Raw genomic sequence first — 22,364 nt, 5'->3', positions numbered from 1 at the left:
CTCCGCCTTCTGCCTTCCTATGCTCTGCCCCTGCGGATAAGCTCCGCCCCCTCCTGCCAGAGTCTCCTCTCCCAGGACTGTGCTCACCCCCGGGGCGTGTCCCACAGTTGATGGCTAGGTCCTCTGGGGATCAAAAAGCTCCCCTACCTCCCCTACCTGGGCTACCTTGGCTACCCTGGCTACCTCGGCTAGACTTGGGGTACAGGTGGCACCTGCTTGTTCCCACCGCCTTTCAGCTTTCTCCCTTTCTGAGCTTGCTTTTGCCTTCGTCGCTTGCGCTTTCTGCGGCACTTCGCGGATAAATACTTGGCCTTCACTCCTAGTCCCGGGATTTCCGTGGCAGAAGCCAAGCTAGGACAGGCGGGAAAGCTGCCTGCCATGTTTCATCGCTTAATCCCTGGATCCTGGGCTTAGTGTCTAGGGCCGGTCCCTGGGCTCCTGGTAGCTCTCCTTAAAGAAACAAACAAATGCTTGAAGACTGCACAGCGGCAAGGGCAATTCCCGCTTCTCCAGGTAGTGAGGGCTCCATGAGTGGAAGGGAGCAAACTGAGACGAGTCACCTGTGCACAGTGACTTGATGCCATTGAGCATCCGTGTGTATCTATGGACGGATGCTCATGGCCTCCAGGTGCTGTGAATATGGAGTACCACAGGCTCTCAGTGGCAACAATCCTAGACTCCGCCTTCTGCCTTCCTATGCTCTGCCCCTGCGGATAAGCTCCGCCCCCTCCTGCCAGAGTCTCCTCTCCCAGGACTGTGCTCACCCCCGGGGCGTGTCCCACAGTTGATGGCTAGGCCCTCTGGGGATCAAAAAGCTCCCCTACCTCCCCTACCTGGGCTACCTTGGCTACCCTGGCTACCTCGGCTAGACTTGGGGTACAGGTGGCACCTGCTTGTTCCCACCGCCTTTCAGCTTTCTCCCTTTCTGAGCTTGCTTTTGCCTTCATCGCTTGCGCTTTCTGCGGCACTTCGCGGATAAATACTTGGCCTTCACTCCTAGTCCCGGGATTTCCGTGGCAGAAGCCAAGCTAGGACAGGTGGGAAAGCTGCCTGCTTTGTTTCATCGCTTAATCCCTGGATCCTGGGCTTAGTGTCTAGGGCCGGTCCCTGGGCTCCTGGTAGCTCTCCTTAAAGAAACAAACAAATGCTTGAAGACTGCACAGCGGCAAGGGCAATTCCCGCTTCTCCAGGTAGTGAGGGCTCCATGAGTGGAAGGGAGCAAACTGAGACGAGTCACCTGTGCACAGTGACTTGAGGCCATTGAGCATCCGTGTGTATCTATGGACGGATGCTCATGGCCTCCCGGTGCTGTGAATATGGAGTACCACAGGCTCTCAGTGGCAACAATCCTAGACTCCGCATTCTGCCTTCCTATGCTCTGCCCCTGCGGATAAGCTCCGCCCCCTCCTGCCAGAGTCTCCTCTCCCAGGACTGTGCTCACCCCCGGGCCGTGTCCCACAGTTGATGGCTAGGTCCTCTGGGGATCAAAAAGCTCCCCTACCTCCCCTACCTGGGCTACCTTGGCTACCCTGGCTACCTCGGCTAGACTTGGGGTACAGGTGGCACCTGCTTGTTCCCACCGCCTTTCAGCTTTCTCCCTTTCTGAGCTTGCTTTTGCCTTCATCGCTTGCGTTTTCGGCGGCACTTCGCGGATAAATACTTGGCCTTCACTCCTAGTCCCGGGATTTCCTTGGCAGAAGCCAAGCTAGGACAGGCGGGAAAGCTGCCTGCCATGTTTCATCGCTTAATCCCTGGATCCTGGGCTTAGTGTCTAGGGCCGGTCCCTGGGCTCCTGGTAGCTCTCCTTAAAGAAACAAACAAATGCTTGAAGACTGCACAGCGGCAAGGGCAATTCCCGCTTCTCCAGGTAGTGAGGGCTCCATGAGTGGAAGGGAGCAAACTGAGACGAGTCACCTGTGCACAGTGACTTGATGCCATTGAGCATCCGTGTGTATCTATGGACGGATGTCATGGCCTCCAGGTGCTGTGAATATGGAGTACCACAGGCTCTCAGTGGCAACAATCCTAGACTCCGCCTTCTGCCTTCCTATGCTCTGCCCCTGCGGATAAGCTCCGCCCCCTCCTGCCAGAGTCTCCTCTCCCAGGACTGTGCTCACCCCCGGGGCGTGTCCCACAGTTGATGGCTAGGTCCTCTGGGGATCAAAAAGCTCCCCTACCTCCCCTACCTGGGCTACCTTGGCTACCCTGGCTACCTCGGCTAGACTTGGGGTACAGGTGGCACCTGCTTGTTCACACCGCCTTTCAGCTTTCTCCCTTTCTGAGCTTGCTTTTGCCTTCATCGCTTGCGCTTTCTGCGGCACTTCGCGGATAAATACTTGGCCTTCACTCCTAGTCCCGGGATTTCCTTGGCAGAAGCCAAGCTAGGACAGGCGGGAAAGCTGCCTGCCATGTTTCATCGCTTAATCCCTGGATCCTGGGCTTAGTGTCTAGGGCCGGTCCCTGGGCTCCTGGTAGCTCTCCTTAAAGAAACAAACAAATGCTTGAAGACTGCACAGCGGCAAGGGCAATTCCCGCTTCTCCAGGTAGTGAGGGCTCCATGAGTGGAAGGGAGCAAACAGACGAGTCACCTGTGCACAGTGACTTGATGCCATTGAGCATCCGTGTGTATCTATGGACGGATGCTCATGGCCTCCAGGTGCTGTGAATATGGAGTACCACAGGCTCTCAGAGGCAACAATCCTAGACTCCGCCTTCTGCCTTCCTATGCTCTGCCCCTGCGGATAAGCTCCGCCCCCTCCTGCCAGAGTCTCCTCTCCCAGGACTGTGCTCACCCCCGGGGCGTGTCCCACAGTTGATGGCTAGGCCCTCTGGGGATCAAAAAGCTCCCCTACCTCCCCTACCTGGGCTACCTTGGCTACCCTGGCTACCTCGGCTAGACTTGGGGTACAGGTGGCACCTGCTTGTTCCCACCGCCTTTCAGCTTTCTCCCTTTCTGAGCTTGCTTTTGCCTTCGTCGCTTGCGCTTTCTGCGGCACTTCGCGGATAAATACTTGGCCTTCACTCCTAGTCCCGGGATTTCCGTGGCAGAAGCCAAGCTAGGACAGGCGGGAAAGCAGCCTGCCATGTTTCATCGCTTAATCCCTGGATCCTGGGCTTAGTGTCTAGGGCCGGTCCCTGGGCTCCTGGTAGCTCTCCTTAAAGAAACAAACAAATACTTGAAGACTGCACAGCGGCAAGGGCAATTCCCGCTTCTCCAGGTAGTGAGGGCTCCATGAGTGGAAGGGAGCAAACTGAGACGAGTCACCTGTGCACAGTGACTTGATGCCATTGAGCATCCGTGTGTATCTATGGACGGATGTCATGGCCTCCAGGTGCCGTGAATATGGAGTACCACAGGCTCTCAGTGGCAACAATCCTAGACTCCGCCTTCTGCCTTCCTATGCTCTGCCCCTGCGGATAAGCTCCGCCCCCTCCTGCCAGAGTGTCCTCTCCCAGGACTGTGCTCACCCCCGGGGCGTGTCCCACAGTTGATGGCTAGGCCCTATGGGGATCAAAAAGCTCCCCTACCTAGCTACCTGGGGTACCTCGGCTACCTCAGCTACCTCGGCTGGACTTGGGGCACATGTGGCACTGCTTGTTCCCACCCCCTTTCAGCTTTCTCCCTTTCTGAGCTGGCTTTTGACTTTGTCGCTTGTGCTTTCTGCAGCACTTACCCGAAAAATATTTGGCCTTCACTCCTAGTCTCGGGATTTCCGTGGCAGAAGCCACGCTAGGGCAGGCAGGAAAGCTGCCTGCACGTCCCATCGCTCCATCCCTGGATCCCGGCCTTGGTGTCTGCGGCCCGGCCCTGGGACCCTGGTAGCTCTCCATAAAGAAACAAACACATGCTTGAAGACTCTGCACAAGAGCAAGGGCAATTCCCGCTTCTCCACGTAGTGAGGGCTCCATGAGTGGAAGGGAGCAAGCTGAGACGAGTCACCTGTGCACAGTGACTGAAGGCCAGAGAACATCCGTGTGTATCCATGGACGGATGCCCATGGCCTTCAGGTGCTGTGAATAAGGACTTCCATGGGCTCTCAGTGGCATCTATCCTAGACTCCAACTCTTGCTGTTCTAGGCTCCGCCCCCTGCCGATAAGCTCCGCCCCTTCCTGCCAAAGCTCGCCCTCTCAGGACTGTGCTCCCCCCCCTGGGGCGTGGCCCACAGTTAAGGGCTAGCACTTGTGGTGACACAAAAGCTCCCCTAACTCCGCTACCTCGGCTGGACTTGGGGCAAGGTGGCACCTGCTTGTTCCCACCCCCTTTCAGAACTTGCTTTCTGAGCTTGCTTTTGCCTTTGTCGCTTGTGCTTTCTGTGGCAACTCCTCGGTAAATATTTGGCCTTCACTCCTAGTCCCGGGATTTCCGTGGCAGAAGCCACGCTAGGACAGGCGGGAAAGCTGCCTGCCATGTTTCATCGCTTAATCCCTGGATCCTGGGCTTAGTGTCTAGGGCCGGTCCCTGGGCTCCTGGTAGCTCTCCTTAAAGAAACAAACAAATGCTTGAAGACTGCACAGCGGCAAGGGCAATTCCCGCTTCTCCAGGTAGTGAGGGCTCCATGAGTGGAAGGGAGCAAACTGAGACGAGTCACCTGTGCACAGTGACTTGATGCCATTGAGCATCCGTGTGTATCTATGGACGGATGCTCATGGCCTCCAGGTGCTGTGAATATGGAGTACCACAGGCTCTCAGTGGCAACAATCCTAGACTCCGCCTTCTGCCTTCCTATGCTCTGCCCCTGCGGATAAGCTCCGCCCCCTCCTGCCAGAGTCTCCTCTCCCAGGACTGTGCTCACCCCCGGGGCGTGTCCCACAGTTGATGGCTAGGCCCTCTGGGGATCAAAAAGCTCCCCTACCTCCCCTACCTGGGCTACCTTGGCTACCCTGGCTACCTCGGCTAGACTTGGGGTACATGTGGCACCTGCTTATTCCCACCGCCTTTCAGCTTTCTCCCTTTCTGAGCTTGCTTTTGCCTTCATCGCTTGCGCTTTCTGCGGCACTTCGCGGATAAATACTTGGCCTTCACTCCTAGTCCCGGGATTTCCGTGGCAGAAGCCAAGCTAGGACAGGCGGGAAAGCAGCCTGCCATGTTTCATCGCTTAATCCCTGGATCCTGGGCTTAGTGTCTAGGGCCGGTCCCTGGGCTCCTGGTAGCTCTCCTTAAAGAAACAAACAAATGCTTGAAGACTGCACAGCGGCAAGGGCAATTCCCGCTTCTCCAGGTAGTGAGGGCTCCATGAGTGGAAGGGAGCAAACTGAGACGAGTCACCTGTGCACAGTGACTTGATGCCATTGAGCATCCGTGTGTATCTATGGACGGATGCTCATGGCCTCCAGGTGCTGTGAATATGGAGTACCACAGGCTCTCAGTGGCAACAATCCTAGACTCCGCCTTCTGCCTTCCTATGCTCTGCCCCTGCGGATAAGCTCCGCCCCCTCCTGCCAGAGTCTCCTCTCCCAGGACTGTGCTCACCCCCGGGGCGTGTCCCACAGTTGATGGCTAGGCCCTCTGGGGATCAAAAAGCTCCCCTACCTCCCCTACCTGGGCTACCTTGGCTACCCTGGCTACCTCGGCTAGACTTGGGGTACAGGTGGCACCTGCTTGTTCCCACCGCCTTTCAGCTTTCTCCCTTTCTGAGCTTGCTTTTGCCTTCATCGCTTGCGCTTTCTGCGGCACTTCGCGGATAAATACTTGGCCTTCACTCCTAGTCCCGGGATTTCCGTGGCAGAAGCCAAGCTAGGACAGGCGGGAAAGCTGCCTGCCATGTTTCATCGCTTAATCCCTGGATCCTGGGCTTAGTGTCTAGGGCCGGTCCCTGGGCTCCTGGTAGCTCTCCTTAAAGAAACAAACAAATGCTTGAAGACTGCACAGCGGCAAGGGCAATTCCCGCTTCTCCAGGTAGTGAGGGCTCCATGAGTGGAAGGGAGCAAACTGAGACGAGTCACCTGTGCACAGTGACTTGAGGCCATTGAGCATCCGTGTGTATCTATGGACGGATGCTCATGGCCTCCAGGTGCTGTGAATATGGAGTACCACAGGCTCTCAGTGGCAACAAACCTAGACTCCGCCTTCTGCCTTCCTATGCTCTGCCCCTGCGGATAAGCTCCGCCCCCTCCTGCCAGAGTCTCCTCTCCCAGGACTGTGCTCACCCCCGGGGCGTGTCCCACAGTTGATGGCTAGGTCCTCTGGGGATCAAAAAGCTCCCCTACCTCCCCTACCTGGGCTACCTTGGCTACCCTGGCTACCTCGGCTAGACTTGGGGTACAGGTGGCACCTGCTTGTTCCCACCGCCTTTCAGCTTTCTCCCTTTCTGAGCTTGCTTTTGCCTTCATCGCTTGCGCTTTCTGCGGCACTTCGCGGATAAATACTTGGCCTTCACTCCTAGTCCCGGGATTTCCGTGGCAGAAGCCAAGCTAGGACAGGCGGGAAAGCTGCCTGCCATGTTTCATCGCTTAATCCCTGGATCCTGGGCTTAGTGTCTGGGGCCGGTCCCTGGGCTCCTGGTAGCTCTCCTTAAAGAAACAAACAAATGCTTGAAGACTGCACAGCGGCAAGGGCAATTCCCGCTTCTCCAGGTAGTGAGGGCTCCATGAGTGGAAGGGAGCAAACTGAGACGAGTCACCTGTGCACAGTGACTTGATGCCATTGAGCATCCGTGTGTATCTATGGACGGATGCTCATGGCCTCCAGGTGCTGTGAATATGGAGTACCACAGGCTCTCAGTGGCAACAATCCTAGACTCCGCCTTCTGCCTTCCTATGCTCTGCCCCTGCGGATAAGCTCCGCCCCCTCCTGCCAGAGTCTCCTCTCCCAGGACTGTGCTCACCCCCGGGGCGTGTCCCACAGTTGATGGCTAGGTCCTCTGGGGATCAAAAAGCTCCCCTACCTCCCCTACCTGGGCTACCTTGGCTACCCTGGCTACCTCGGCTAGACTTGGGGTACAGGTGGCACCTGCTTGTTCCCACCGCCTTTCAGCTTTCTCCCTTTCTGAGCTTGCTTTTGCCTTCATCGCTTGCGCTTTCTGCGGCACTTCGCGGATAAATACTTGGCCTTCACTCCTAGTCCCGGGATTTCCGTGGCAGAAGCCAAGCTAGGACAGGCGGGAAAGCTGCCTGCCATGTTTCATCGCTTAATCCCTGGATCCTGGGCTTAGTGTCTAGGGCCGGTCCCTGGGCTCCTGGTAGCTCTCCTTAAAGAAACAAACAAATGCTTGAAGACTGCACAGCGGCAAGGGCAATTCCCGCTTCTCCAGGTAGTGAGGGCTCCATGAGTGGAAGGGAGCAAACTGAGACGAGTCACCTGTGCACAGTGACTTGATGCCATTGAGCATCCGTGTGTATCTATGGACGGATGCTCATGGCCTCCCGGTGCTGTGAATATGGAGTACCACAGGCTCTCAGTGGCAACAATCCTAGACTCCGCCTTCTGCCTTCCTATGCTCTGCCCCTGCGGATAAGCTCCGCCCCCTCCTGCCAGAGTCTCCTCTCCCAGGACTGTGCTCACCCCCGGGGCGTGTCCCACAGTTGATGGCTAGGTCCTCTGGGGATCAAAAAGCTCCCCTACCTCCCCTACCTGGGCTACCTTGGCTACCCTGGCTACCTCGGCTAGACTTGGGGTACAGGTGGCACCTGCTTGTTCCCACCGCCTTTCAGCTTTCTCCCTTTCTGAGCTTGCTTTTGCCTTCATCGCTTGCGTTTTCTGCGGCACTTCGCGGATAAATACTTGGCCTTCATTCCTAGTCCCGGGATTTCCTTGGCAGAAGCCAAGCTAGGACAGGCGGGAAAGCTGCCTGCCATGTTTCATCGCTTAATCCCTGGATCCTGGGCTTAGTGTCTAGGGCCGGTCCCTGGGCTCCTGGTAGCTCTCCTTAAAGAAACAAACAAATGCTTGAAGACTGCACAGCGGCAAGGGCAATTCCCGCTTCTCCAGGTAGTGAGGGCTCCATGAGTGGAAGGGAGCAAACTGAGACGAGTCACCTGTGCACAGTGACTTGATGCCATTGAGCATCCGTGTGTATCTATGGACGGATGTCATGGCCTCCAGGTGCTGTGAATATGGAGTACCACAGGCTCTCAGTGGCAACAATCCTAGACTCCGCCTTCTGCCTTCCTATGCTCTGCCCCTGCGGATAAGCTCCGCCCCCTCCTGCCAGAGTCTCCTCTCCCAGTACTGTGCTCACCCCCGGGGCGTGTCCCACAGTTGATGGCTAGGTCCTCTGGGGATCAAAAAGCTCCCCTACCTCCCCTACCTGGGCTACCTTGGCTACCCTGGCTACCTCGGCTAGACTTGGGGTACAGGTGGCACCTGCTTGTTCCCACCGCCTTTCAGCTTTCTCCCTTTCTGAGCTTGCTTTTTTTTTTTTTTTTTTTTTTTTTTTTTTAAAGATTTTATTTATTTATTTGACAGAGAGAGATCACAGGTAGGTAGAGAGGCTGGCAGAGAGAGAGAGAGGGAAGCAGGCTCCCTGCTGAGCAGAGAGCCCGATGTGGGACTCGATCCCAGGACTCCGAGATCATGACCTGAGCTTGCTTTTGCCTTCATCGCTTGCGCTTTCTGCGGCACTTCGCGGATAAATACTTGGCCTTCACTCCTAGTCCCGGGATTTCCTTGGCAGAAGCCAAGCTAGGACAGACGGGAAAGCTGCCTGCCATGTTTCATCGCTTAATCCCTGGATCCTGGGCTTAGTGTCTATGGCCGGTCCCTGGGCTCCTGGTAGCTCTCCTTAAAGAAACAAACAAATGCTTGAAGACTGCACAGCGGCAAGGGCAATTCCCGCTTCTCCAGGTAGTGAGGGCTCCATGAGTGGAAGGGAGCAAACAGACGAGTCACCTGTGCACAGTGACTTGATGCCATTGAGCATCCGTGTGTATCTATGGACGGATGCTCATGGCCTCCAGGTGCTGTGAATATGGAGTACCACAGGCTCTCAGAGGCAACAATCCTAGACTCCGCCTTCTGCCTTCCTATGCTCTGCCCCTGCGGATAAGCTCCGCCCCCTCCTGCCAGAGTCTCCTCTCCCAGGACTGTGCTCACCCCCGGGGCGTGTCCCACAGTTGATGGCTAGGCCCTCTGGGGATCAAAAAGCTCCCCTACCTCCCCTACCTGGGCTACCTTGGCTACCCTGGCTACCTCGGCTAGACTTGGGGTACAGGTGGCACCTGCTTGTTCCCACCGCCTTTCAGCTTTCTCCCTTTCTGAGCTTGCTTTTGCCTTCGTCGCTTGCGCTTTCTGCGGCACTTCGCAGATAAATACTTGGCCTTCACTCCTAGTCCCGGGATTTCCTTGGCAGAAGCCAAGCTAGGACAGGCGGGAAAGCTGCCTGCCATGTTTCATCGCTTAATCCCTGGATCCTGGGATTAGTGTCTAGGGCCGGTCCCTGGGCTCCTGGTAGCTCTCCTTAAAGAAACAAACAAATGCTTGAAGACTGCACAGCGGCAAGGGCAATTCCCGCTTCTCCAGGTAGTGAGGGCTCCATGAGTGGAAGGGAGCAAACTGAGACGAGTCACCTGTGCACAGTGACTTGAGGCCATTGAGCATCCGTGTGTATCTATGGACGGATGCTCATGGCCTCCAGGTGCTGTGAATATGGAGTACCACAGGCTCTCAGTGGCAACAATCCTAGACTCCGCCTTCTGCCTTCCTATGCTCTGCCCCTGCGGATAAGCTCCGCCCCCTCCTGCCAGAGTCTCCTCTCCCAGGACTGTGCTCACCCCCGGGGCGTGTCCCACAGTTGATGGCTAGGTCCTCTGGGGATCAAAAAGCTCCCCTACCTCCCCTACCTGGGCTACCTTGGCTACCCTGGCTACCTCGGCTAGACTTGGGGTACAGGTGGCACCTGCTTGTTCCCACCGCCTTTCAGCTTTCTCCCTTTCTGAGCTTGCTTTTGCCTTCATCGCTTGCGCTTTCTGCGGCACTTCGCGGATAAATACTTGGCCTTCACTCCTAGTCCCGGTATTTCCGTGGCAGAAGCCAAGCTAGGACAGGCGGGAAAGCTGCCTGCCATGTTTCATCGCTTAATCCCTGGATCCTGGGCTTAGTGTCTAGGGCCGGTCCCTGGGCTCCTGGTAGCTCTCCTTAAAGAAACAAACAAATGCTTGAAGACTGCACAGCGGCAAGGGCAATTCCCGCTTCTCCAGGTAGTGAGGGCTCCATGAGTGGAAGGGAGCAAACTGAGACGAGTCACCTGTGCACAGTGACTTGATGCCATTGAGCATCCGTGTGTATCTATGGACGGATGCTCATGGCCTCCAGGTGCTGTGAATATGGAGTACCACAGGCTCTCAGTGGCAACAATCCTAGACTCCGCCTTCTGCCTTCCTATGCTCTGCCCCTGCGGATAAGCTCCGCCCCCTCCTGCCAGAGTCTCCTCTCCCAGGACTGTGCTCACCCCCGGGGCGTGTCCCACAGTTGATGGCTAGGTCCTCTGGGGATCAAAAAGCTCCCCTACCTCCCCTACCTGGGCTACCTTGGCTACCCTGGCTACCTCGGCTAGACTTGGGGTACAGGTGGCACCTGCTTGTTCCCACCGCCTTTCAGCTTTCTCCCTTTCTGAGCTTGCTTTTGCCTTCGTCGCTTGCGCTTTCTGCGGCACTTCGCGGATAAATACTTGGCCTTCACTCCTAGTCCCGGGATTTCCGTGGCAGAAGCCAAGCTAGGACAGGCGGGAAAGCTGCCTGCCATGTTTCATCGCTTAATCCCTGGATCCTGGGCTTAGTGTCTAGGGCCGGTCCCTGGGCTCCTGGTAGCTCTCCTTAAAGAAACAAACAAATGCTTGAAGACTGCACAGCGGCAAGGGCAATTCCCGCTTCTCCAGGTAGTGAGGGCTCCATGAGTGGAAGGGAGCAAACTGAGACGAGTCACCTGTGCACAGTGACTTGAGGCCATTGAGCATCCGTGTGTATCTATGGACGGATGCTCATGGCCTCCAGGTGCTGTGAATATGGAGTACCACAGGCTCTCAGTGGCAACAAACCTAGACTCCGCCTTCTGCCTTCCTATGCTCTGCCCCTGCGGATAAGCTCCGCCCCCTCCTGCCAGAGTCTCCTCTCCCAGGACTGTGCTCACCCCCGGGGCGTGTCCCACAGTTGATGGCTAGGTCCTCTGGGGATCAAAAAGCTCCCCTACCTCCCCTACCTGGGCTACCTTGGCTACCCTGGCTACCTCGGCTAGACTTGGGGTACAGGTGGCACCTGCTTGTTCCCACCGCCTTTCAGCTTTCTCCCTTTCTGAGCTTGCTTTTGCCTTCATCGCTTGCGCTTTCTGCGGCACTTCGCGGATAAATACTTGGCCTTCACTCCTAGTCCCGGGATTTCCGTGGCAGAAGCCAAGCTAGGACAGGCGGGAAAGCTGCCTGCCATGTTTCATCGCTTAATCCCTGGATCCTGGGCTTAGTGTCTGGGGCCGGTCCCTGGGCTCCTGGTAGCTCTCCTTAAAGAAACAAACAAATGCTTGAAGACTGCACAGCGGCAAGGGCAATTCCCGCTTCTCCAGGTAGTGAGGGCTCCATGAGTGGAAGGGAGCAAACTGAGACGAGTCACCTGTGCACAGTGACTTGATGCCATTGAGCATCCGTGTGTATCTATGGACGGATGCTCATGGCCTCCAGGTGCTGTGAATATGGAGTACCACAGGCTCTCAGTGGCAACAATCCTAGACTCCGCCTTCTGCCTTCCTATGCTCTGCCCCTGCGGATAAGCTCCGCCCCCTCCTGCCAGAGTCTCCTCTCCCAGGACTGTGCTCACCCCCGGGGCGTGTCCCACAGTTGATGGCTAGGTCCTCTGGGGATCAAAAAGCTCCCCTACCTCCCCTACCTGGGCTACCTTGGCTACCCTGGCTACCTCGGCTAGACTTGGGGTACAGGTGGCACCTGCTTGTTCCCACCGCCTTTCAGCTTTCTCCCTTTCTGAGCTTGCTTTTGCCTTCATCGCTTGCGCTTTCTGCGGCACTTCGCGGATAAATACTTGGCCTTCACTCCTAGTCCCGGGATTTCCGTGGCAGAAGCCAAGCTAGGACAGGCGGGAAAGCTGCCTGCCATGTTTCATCGCTTAATCCCTGGATCCTGGGCTTAGTGTCTAGGGCCGGTCCCTGGGCTCCTGGTAGCTCTCCTTAAAGAAACAAACAAATGCTTGAAGACTGCACAGCGGCAAGGGCAATTCCCGCTTCTCCAGGTAGTGAGGGCTCCATGAGTGGAAGGGAGCAAACTGAGACGAGTCACCTGTGCACAGTGACTTGATGCCATTGAGCATCCGTGTGTATCTATGGACGGATGCTCATGGCCTCCCGGTGCTGTGAATATGGAGTACCACAGGCTCTCAGTGGCAACAATCCTAGACTCCGCCTTCTGCCTTCCTATGCTCTGCCCCTGCGGATAAGCTCCGCCCCCTCCTGCCAGAGTCTCCTCTCCCAGGACTGTGCTCACCCCCGGGGCGTGTCCCACAGTTGATGGCTAGGTCCTCTGGGGATCAAAAAGCTCCCCTACCTCCCCTACCTGGGCTACCTTGGCTACCCTGGCTACCTCGGCTAGACTTGGGGTACAGGTGGCACCTGCTTGTTCCCACCGCCTTTCAGCTTTCTCCCTTTCTGAGCTTGCTTTTGCCTTCATCGCTTGCGTTTTCTGCGGCACTTCGCGGATAAATACTTGGCCTTCATTCCTAGTCCCGGGATTTCCTTGGCAGAAGCCAAGCTAGGACAGGCGGGAAAGCTGCCTGCCATGTTTCATCGCTTAATCCCTGGATCCTGGGCTTAGTGTCTAGGGCCGGTCCCTGGGCTCCTGGTAGCTCTCCTTAAAGAAACAAACAAATGCTTGAAGACTGCACAGCGGCAAGGGCAATTCCCGCTTCTCCAGGTAGTGAGGGCTCCATGAGTGGAAGGGAGCAAACTGAGACGAGTCACCTGTGCACAGTGACTTGATGCCATTGAGCATCCGTGTGTATCTATGGACGGATGTCATGGCCTCCAGGTGCTGTGAATATGGAGTACCACAGGCTCTCAGTGGCAACAATCCTAGACTCCGCCTTCTGCCTTCCTATGCTCTGCCCCTGCGGATAAGCTCCGCCCCCTCCTGCCAGAGTCTCCTCTCCCAGTACTGTGCTCACCCCCGGGGCGTGTCCCACAGTTGATGGCTAGGTCCTCTGGGGATCAAAAAGCTCCCCTACCTCCCCTACCTGGGCTACCTTGGCTACCCTGGCTACCTCGGCTAGACTTGGGGTACAGGTGGCACCTGCTTGTTCCCACCGCCTTTCAGCTTTCTCCCTTTCTGAGCTTGCTTTTTTTTTTTTTTTTTTTTTTTTTTTTTAAAGATTTTATTTATTTATTTGACAGAGAGAGATCACAGGTAGGTAGAGAGGCTGGCAGAGAGAGAGAGAGGGAAGCAGGCTCCCTGCTGAGCAGAGAGCCCGATGTGGGACTCGATCCCAGGACTCCGAGATCATGACCTGAGCTTGCTTTTGCCTTCATCGCTTGCGCTTTCTGCGGCACTTCGCGGATAAATACTTGGCCTTCACTCCTAGTCCCGGGATTTCCTTGGCAGAAGCCAAGCTAGGACAGACGGGAAAGCTGCCTGCCATGTTTCATCGCTTAATCCCTGGATCCTGGGCTTAGTGTCTATGGCCGGTCCCTGGGCTCCTGGTAGCTCTCCTTAAAGAAACAAACAAATGCTTGAAGACTGCACAGCGGCAAGGGCAATTCCCGCTTCTCCAGGTAGTGAGGGCTCCATGAGTGGAAGGGAGCAAACAGACGAGTCACCTGTGCACAGTGACTTGATGCCATTGAGCATCCGTGTGTATCTATGGACGGATGCTCATGGCCTCCAGGTGCTGTGAATATGGAGTACCACAGGCTCTCAGAGGCAACAATCCTAGACTCCGCCTTCTGCCTTCCTATGCTCTGCCCCTGCGGATAAGCTCCGCCCCCTCCTGCCAGAGTCTCCTCTCCCAGGACTGTGCTCACCCCCGGGGCGTGTCCCACAGTTGATGGCTAGGCCCTCTGGGGATCAAAAAGCTCCCCTACCTCCCCTACCTGGGCTACCTTGGCTACCCTGGCTACCTCGGCTAGACTTGGGGTACAGGTGGCACCTGCTTGTTCCCACCGCCTTTCAGCTTTCTCCCTTTCTGAGCTTGCTTTTGCCTTCGTCGCTTGCGCTTTCTGCGGCACTTCGCAGATAAATACTTGGCCTTCACTCCTAGTCCCGGGATTTCCTTGGCAGAAGCCAAGCTAGGACAGGCGGGAAAGCTGCCTGCCATGTTTCATCGCTTAATCCCTGGATCCTGGGATTAGTGTCTAGGGCCGGTCCCTGGGCTCCTGGTAGCTCTCCTTAAAGAAACAAACAAATGCTTGAAGACTGCACAGCGGCAAGGGCAATTCCCGCTTCTCCAGGTAGTGAGGGCTCCATGAGTGGAAGGGAGCAAACTGAGACGAGTCACCTGTGCACAGTGACTTGAGGCCATTGAGCATCCGTGTGTATCTATGGACGGATGCTCATGGCCTCCAGGTGCTGTGAATATGGAGTACCACAGGCTCTCAGTGGCAACAATCCTAGACTCCGCCTTCTGCCTTCCTATGCTCTGCCCCTGCGGATAAGCTCCGCCCCCTCCTGCCAGAGTCTCCTCTCCCAGGACTGTGCTCACCCCCGGGGCGTGTCCCACAGTTGATGGCTAGGTCCTCTGGGGATCAAAAAGCTCCCCTACCTCCCCTACCTGGGCTACCTTGGCTACCCTGGCTACCTCGGCTAGACTTGGGGTACAGGTGGCACCTGCTTGTTCCCACCGCCTTTCAGCTTTCTCCCTTTCTGAGCTTGCTTTTGCCTTCATCGCTTGCGCTTTCTGCGGCACTTCGCGGATAAATACTTGGCCTTCACTCCTAGTCCCGGTATTTCCGTGGCAGAAGCCAAGCTAGGACAGGCGGGAAAGCTGCCTGCCATGTTTCATCGCTTAATCCCTGGATCCTGGGCTTAGTGTCTAGGGCCGGTCCCTGGGCTCCTGGTAGCTCTCCTTAAAGAAACAAACAAATGCTTGAAGACTGCACAGCGGCAAGGGCAATTCCCGCTTCTCCAGGTAGTGAGGGCTCCATGAGTGGAAGGGAGCAAACTGAGACGAGTCACCTGTGCACAGTGACTTGATGCCATTGAGCATCCGTGTGTATCTATGGACGGATGCTCATGGCCTCCAGGTGCTGTGAATATGGAGTACCACAGGCTCTCAGTGGCAACAATCCTAGACTCCGCCTTCTGCCTTCCTATGCTCTGCCCCTGCGGATAAGCTCCGCCCCCTCCTGCCAGAGTCTCCTCTCCCAGGACTGTGCTCACCCCCGGGGCGTGTCCCACAGTTGATGGCTAGGTCCTCTGGGGATCAAAAAGCTCCCCTACCTCCCCTACCTGGGCTACCTTGGCTACCCTGGCTACCTCGGCTAGACTTGGGGTACAGGTGGCACCTGCTTGTTCCCACCGCCTTTCAGCTTTCTCCCTTTCTGAGCTTGCTTTTGCCTTCGTCGCTTGCGCTTTCTGCGGCACTTCGCGGATAAATACTTGGCCTTCACTCCTAGTCCCGGGATTTCCGTGGCAGAAGCCAAGCTAGGACAGGCGGGAAAGCTGCCTGCCATGTTTCATCGCTTAATCCCTGGATCCTGGGCTTAGTGTCTAGGGCCGGTCCCTGGGCTCCTGGTAGCTCTCCTTAAAGAAACAAACAAATGCTTGAAGACTGCACAGCGGCAAGGGCAATTCCCGCTTCTCCAGGTAGTGAGGGCTCCATGAGTGGAAGGGAGCAAACTGAGACGAGTCACCTGTGCACAGTGACTTGATGCCATTGAGCATCCGTGTGTATCTATGGACGGATGCTCATGGCCTCCAGGTGCTGTGAATATGGAGTACCACAGGCTCTCAGTGGCAACAATCCTAGACTCCGCCTTCTGCCTTCCTATGCTCTGCCCCTGCGGATAAGCTCCGCCCCCTCCTGCCAGAGTCTCCTCTCCCAGGACTGTGCTCACCCCCGGGGCGTGTCCCACAGTTGATGGCTAGGCCCTCTGGGGATCAAAAAGCTCCCCTACCTCCCCTACCTGGGCTACCTTGGCTACCCTGGCTACCTCGGCTAGACTTGGGGTACAGGTGGCACCTGCTTGTTCCCACCGCCTTTCAGCTTTCTCCCTTTCTGAGCTTGCTTTTGCCTTCATCGCTTGCGCTTTCTGCGGCACTTCGCGGATAAATACTTGGCCTTCACTCCTAGTCCCGGGATTTCCGTGGCAGAAGCCAAGCTAGGACAGGCGGGAAAGCTGCCTGCCATGTTTCATCGCTTAATCCCTGGATCCTGGGCTTAGTGTCTAGGGCCGGTCCCTGGGCTCCTGGTAGCTCTCCTTAAAGAAACAAACAAATGCTTGAAGACTGCACAGCGGCAAGGGCAATTCCCGCTTCTCCAGGTAGTGAGGGCTCCATGAGTGGAAGGGAGCAAACTGAGACGAGTCACCTGTGCACAGTGACTTGAGGCCATTGAGCATCCGTGTGTATCTATGGACGGATGCTCATGGCCTCCCGGTGCTGTGAATATGGAGTACCACAGGCTCTCAGTGGCAACAATCCTAGACTCCGCCTTCTGCCTTCCTATGCTCTGCCCCTGCGGATAAGCTCCGCCCCCTCCTGCCAGAGTCTCCTCTCCCAGGACTGTGCTCACCCCCGGGGCGTGTCCCACAGTTGATGGCTAGGTCCTCTGGGGATCAAAAAGCTCCCCTACCTCCCCTACCTGGGCTACCTTGGCTACCCTGGCTACCTCGGCTAGACTTGGGGTACAGGTGGCACCTGCTTGTTCCCACCGCCTTTCAGCTTTCTCCCTTTCTGAGCTTGCTTTTGCCTTCATCGCTTGCGTTTTCTGCGGCACTTCGCGGATAAATACTTGGCCTTCACTCCTAGTCCCGGGATTTCCTTGGCAGAAGCCAAGCTAGGACAGGCGGGAAAGCTGCCTGCCATGTTTCATCGCTTAATCCCTGGATCCTGGGCTTAGTGTCTAGGGCCGGTCCCTGGGCTCCTGGTAGCTCTCCTTAAAGAAACAAACAAATGCTTGAAGACTGCACAGCGGCAAGGGCAATTCCCGCTTCTCCAGGTAGTGAGGGCTCCATGAGTGGAAGGGAGCAAACTGAGACGAGTCACCTGTGCACAGTGACTTGATGCCATTGAGCATCCGTGTGTATCTATGGACGGATGTCATGGCCTCCAGGTGCTGTGAATATGGAGTACCACAGGCTCTCAGTGGCAACAATCCTAGACTCCGCCTTCTGCCTTCCTATGCTCTGCCCCTGCGGATAAGCTCCGCCCCCTCCTGCCAGAGTCTCCTCTCCCAGGACTGTGCTCACCCCCGGGGCGTGTCCCACAGTTGATGGCTAGGTCCTCTGGGGATCAAAAAGCTCCCCTACCTCCCCTACCTGGGCTACCTTGGCTACCCTGGCTACCTCGGCTAGACTTGGGGTACAGGTGGCACCTGCTTGTTCCCACCGCCTTTCAGCTTTCTCCCTTTCTGAGCTTGCTTTTGCCTTCATCGCTTGCGTTTTCTGCGGCACTTCGCGGATAAATACTTGGCCTTCACTCCTAGTCCCGGGATTTCCTTGGCAGAAGCCAAGCTAGGACAGGCGGGAAAGCTGCCTGCCATGTTTCATCGCTTAATCCCTGGATCCTGGGCTTAGTGTCTAGGGCCGGTCCCTGGGCTCCTGGTAGCTCTCCTTAAAGAAACAAACAAATGCTTGAAGACTGCACAGCGGCAAGGGCAATTCCCGCTTCTCCAGGTAGTGAGGGCTCCATGAGTGGAAGGGAGCAAACAGACGAGTCACCTGTGCACAGTGACTTGATGCCATTGAGCATCCGTGTGTATCTATGGACGGATGCTCATGGCCTCCAGGTGCTGTGAATATGGAGTACCACAGGCTCTCAGAGGCAACAATCCTAGACTCCGCCTTCTGCCTTCCTATGCTCTGCCCCTGCGGATAAGCTCCGCCCCCTCCTGCCAGAGTCTCCTCTCCCAGGACTGTGCTCACCCCCGGGGCGTGTCCCACAGTTGATGGCTAGGCCCTCTGGGGATCAAAAAGCTCCCCTACCTCCCCTACCTGGGCTACCTTGGCTACCCTGGCTACCTCGGCTAGACTTGGGGTACAGGTGGCACCTGCTTGTTCCCACCGCCTTTCAGCTTTCTCCCTTTCTGAGCTTGCTTTTGCCTTCGTCGCTTGGCTTTCTGCGGCACTTCGCGGATAAATACTTGGCCTTCACTCCTAGTCCCGGGATTTCCGTGGCAGAAGCCAAGCTAGGACAGGCGGGAAAGCAGCCTGCCATGTTTCATCGCTTAATCCCTGGATCCTGGGCTTAGTGTCTAGGGCCGGTCCCTGGGCTCCTGGTAGCTCTCCTTAAAGAAACAAACAAATCCTTGAAGACTGCACAGCGGCAAGGGCAATTCCCGCTTCTCCAGGTAGTGAGGGCTCCATGAGTGGAAGGGAGCAAACTGAGACGAGTCACCTGTGCACAGTGACTTGAGGCCATTGAGCATCCGTGTGTATCTATGGACGGATGCTCATGGCCTCCAGGTGCTGTGAATATGGAGTACCACAGGCTCTCAGTGGCAACAATCCTAGACTCCGCCTTCTGCCTTCCTATGCTCTGCCCCTGCGGATAAGCTCCGCCCCCTCCTGCCAGAGTCTCCTCTCCCAGGACTGTGCTCACCCCCGGGGCGTGTCCCACAGTTGATGGCTAGGTCCTCTGGGGATCAAAAAGCTCCCCTACCTCCCCTACCTGGGCTACCTTGGCTACCCTGGCTACCTCGGCTAGACTTGGGGTACAGGTGGCACCTGCTTGTTCCCACCGCCTTTCAGCTTTCTCCCTTTCTGAGCTTGCTTTTGCCTTCGTCGCTTGCGCTTTCTGCGGCACTTCGCGGATAAATACTTGGCCTTCACTCCTAGTCCCGGGATTTCCTTGGCAGAAGCCAAGCTAGGACAGGCGGGAAAGCTGCCTGCCATGTTTCATCGCTTAATCCCTGGATCCTGGGATTAGTGTCTAGGGCCGGTCCCTGGGCTCCTGGTAGCTCTCCTTAAAGAAACAAACAAATGCTTGAAGACTGCACAGCGGCAAGGGCAATTCCCGCTTCTCCAGGTAGTGAGGGCTCCATGAGTGGAAGGGAGCAAACTGAGACGAGTCACCTGTGCACAGTGACTTGAGGCCATTGAGCATCCGTGTGTATCTATGGACGGATGCTCATGGCCTCCAGGTGCTGTGAATATGGAGTACCACAGGCTCTCAGTGGCAACAATCCTAGACTCCGCCTTCTGCCTTCCTATGCTCTGCCCCTGCGGATAAGCTCCGCCCCCTCCTGCCAGAGTCTCCTCTCCCAGGACTGTGCTCACCCCCGGGGCGTGTCCCACAGTTGATGGCTAGGTCCTCTGGGGATCAAAAAGCTCCCCTACCTCCCCTACCTGGGCTACCTTGGCTACCCTGGCTACCTCGGCTAGACTTGGGGTACAGGTGGCACCTGCTTGTTCCCACCGCCTTTCAGCTTTCTCCCTTTCTGAGCTTGCTTTTGCCTTCATCGCTTGCGCTTTCTGCGGCACTTCGCGGATAAATACTTGGCCTTCACTCCTAGTCCCGGTATTTCCGTGGCAGAAGCCAAGCTAGGACAGGCGGGAAAGCTGCCTGCCATGTTTCATCGCTTAATCCCTGGATCCTGGGCTTAGTGTCTAGGGCCGGTCCCTGGGCTCCTGGTAGCTCTCCTTAAAGAAACAAACAAATGCTTGAAGACTGCACAGCGGCAAGGGCAATTCCCGCTTCTCCAGGTAGTGAGGGCTCCATGAGTGGAAGGGAGCAAACTGAGACGAGTCACCTGTGCACAGTGACTTGATGCCATTGAGCATCCGTGTGTATCTATGGACGGATGCTCATGGCCTCCAGGTGCTGTGAATATGGAGTACCACAGGCTCTCAGTGGCAACAATCCTAGACTCCGCCTTCTGCCTTCCTATGCTCTGCCCCTGCGGATAAGCTCCGCCCCCTCCTGCCAGAGTCTCCTCTCCCAGGACTGTGCTCACCCCCGGGGCGTGTCCCACAGTTGATGGCTAGGTCCTCTGGGGATCAAAAAGCTCCCCTACCTCCCCTACCTGGGCTACCTTGGCTACCCTGGCTACCTCGGCTAGACTTGGGGTACAGGTGGCACCTGCTTGTTCCCACCGCCTTTCAGCTTTCTCCCTTTCTGAGCTTGCTTTTGCCTTCGTCGCTTGCGCTTTCTGCGGCACTTCGCGGATAAATACTTGGCCTTCACTCCTAGTCCCGGGATTTCCGTGGCAGAAGCCAAGCTAGGACAGGCGGGAAAGCTGCCTGCCATGTTTCATCGCTTAATCCCTGGATCCTGGGCTTAGTGTCTAGGGCCGGTCCCTGGGCTCCTGGTAGCTCTCCTTAAAGAAACAAACAAATGCTTGAAGACTGCACAGCGGCAAGGGCAATTCCCGCTTCTCCAGGTAGTGAGGGCTCCATGAGTGGAAGGGAGCAAACTGAGACGAGTCACCTGTGCACAGTGACTTGATGCCATTGAGCATCCGTGTGTATCTATGGACGGATGCTCATGGCCTCCAGGTGCTGTGAATATGGAGTACCACAGGCTCTCAGTGGCAACAATCCTAGACTCCGCCTTCTGCCTTCCTATGCTCTGCCCCTGCGGATAAGCTCCGCCCCCTCCTGCCAGAGTCTCCTCTCCCAGGACTGTGCTCACCCCCGGGGCGTGTCCCACAGTTGATGGCTAGGCCCTCTGGGGATCAAAAAGCTCCCCTACCTCCCCTACCTGGGCTACCTTGGCTACCCTGGCTACCTCGGCTAGACTTGGGGTACAGGTGGCACCTGCTTGTTCCCACCGCCTTTCAGCTTTCTCCCTTTCTGAGCTTGCTTTTGCCTTCATCGCTTGCGCTTTCTGCGGCACTTCGCGGATAAATACTTGGCCTTCACTCCTAGTCCCGGGATTTCCGTGGCAGAAGCCAAGCTAGGACAGGCGGGAAAGCTGCCTGCCATGTTTCATCGCTTAATCCCTGGATCCTGGGCTTAGTGTCTAGGGCCGGTCCCTGGGCTCCTGGTAGCTCTCCTTAAAGAAACAAACAAATGCTTGAAGACTGCACAGCGGCAAGGGCAATTCCCGCTTCTCCAGGTAGTGAGGGCTCCATGAGTGGAAGGGAGCAAACTGAGACGAGTCACCTGTGCACAGTGACTTGAGGCCATTGAGCATCCGTGTGTATCTATGGACGGATGCTCATGGCCTCCCGGTGCTGTGAATATGGAGTACCACAGGCTCTCAGTGGCAACAATCCTAGACTCCGCCTTCTGCCTTCCTATGCTCTGCCCCTGCGGATAAGCTCCGCCCCCTCCTGCCAGAGTCTCCTCTCCCAGGACTGTGCTCACCCCCGGGGCGTGTCCCACAGTTGATGGCTAGGTCCTCTGGGGATCAAAAAGCTCCCCTACCTCCCCTACCTGGGCTACCTTGGCTACCCTGGCTACCTCGGCTAGACTTGGGGTACAGGTGGCACCTGCTTGTTCCCACCGCCTTTCAGCTTTCTCCCTTTCTGAGCTTGCTTTTGCCTTCATCGCTTGCGTTTTCTGCGGCACTTCGCGGATAAATACTTGGCCTTCACTCCTAGTCCCGGGATTTCCTTGGCAGAAGCCAAGCTAGGACAGGCGGGAAAGCTGCCTGCCATGTTTCATCGCTTAATCCCTGGATCCTGGGCTTAGTGTCTAGGGCCGGTCCCTGGGCTCCTGGTAGCTCTCCTTAAAGAAACAAACAAATGCTTGAAGACTGCACAGCGGCAAGGGCAATTCCCGCTTCTCCAGGTAGTGAGGGCTCCATGAGTGGAAGGGAGCAAACTGAGACGAGTCACCTGTGCACAGTGACTTGATGCCATTGAGCATCCGTGTGTATCTATGGACGGATGTCATGGCCTCCAGGTGCTGTGAATATGGAGTACCACAGGCTCTCAGTGGCAACAATCCTAGACTCCGCCTTCTGCCTTCCTATGCTCTGCCCCTGCGGATAAGCTCCGCCCCCTCCTGCCAGAGTCTCCTCTCCCAGGACTGTGCTCACCCCCGGGGCGTGTCCCACAGTTGATGGCTAGGTCCTCTGGGGATCAAAAAGCTCCCCTACCTCCCCTACCTGGGCTACCTTGGCTACCCTGGCTACCTCGGCTAGACTTGGGGTACAGGTGGCACCTGCTTGTTCCCACCGCCTTTCAGCTTTCTCCCTTTCTGAGCTTGCTTTTGCCTTCATCGCTTGCGTTTTCTGCGGCACTTCGCGGATAAATACTTGGCCTTCACTCCTAGTCCCGGGATTTCCTTGGCAGAAGCCAAGCTAGGACAGGCGGGAAAGCTGCCTGCCATGTTTCA

The 22,364-nt window shown here is 56.5% G+C and overlaps 1 protein-coding gene across 1 annotated transcript in view; it reads left to right on the top strand.

The window, feature by feature from the left end:
* PIR (pirin) overlaps positions 1-22,364 on the top strand; it is a 233,775-nt gene that overhangs the window by 50,266 nt on the left and 161,145 nt on the right. The gene's annotated exons all lie outside the window — the stretch shown is intronic.

The sequence above is a fragment of the Mustela lutreola genome, chromosome X (assembly GCF_030435805.1).
Source record: "Mustela lutreola isolate mMusLut2 chromosome X, mMusLut2.pri, whole genome shotgun sequence".
Taxonomy (NCBI): Eukaryota; Metazoa; Chordata; class Mammalia; order Carnivora; family Mustelidae; genus Mustela; species Mustela lutreola.
The sequence above is the reverse complement of the archived record's forward strand: the minus strand, read 5'-3'. Positions and strand labels throughout refer to the sequence as shown.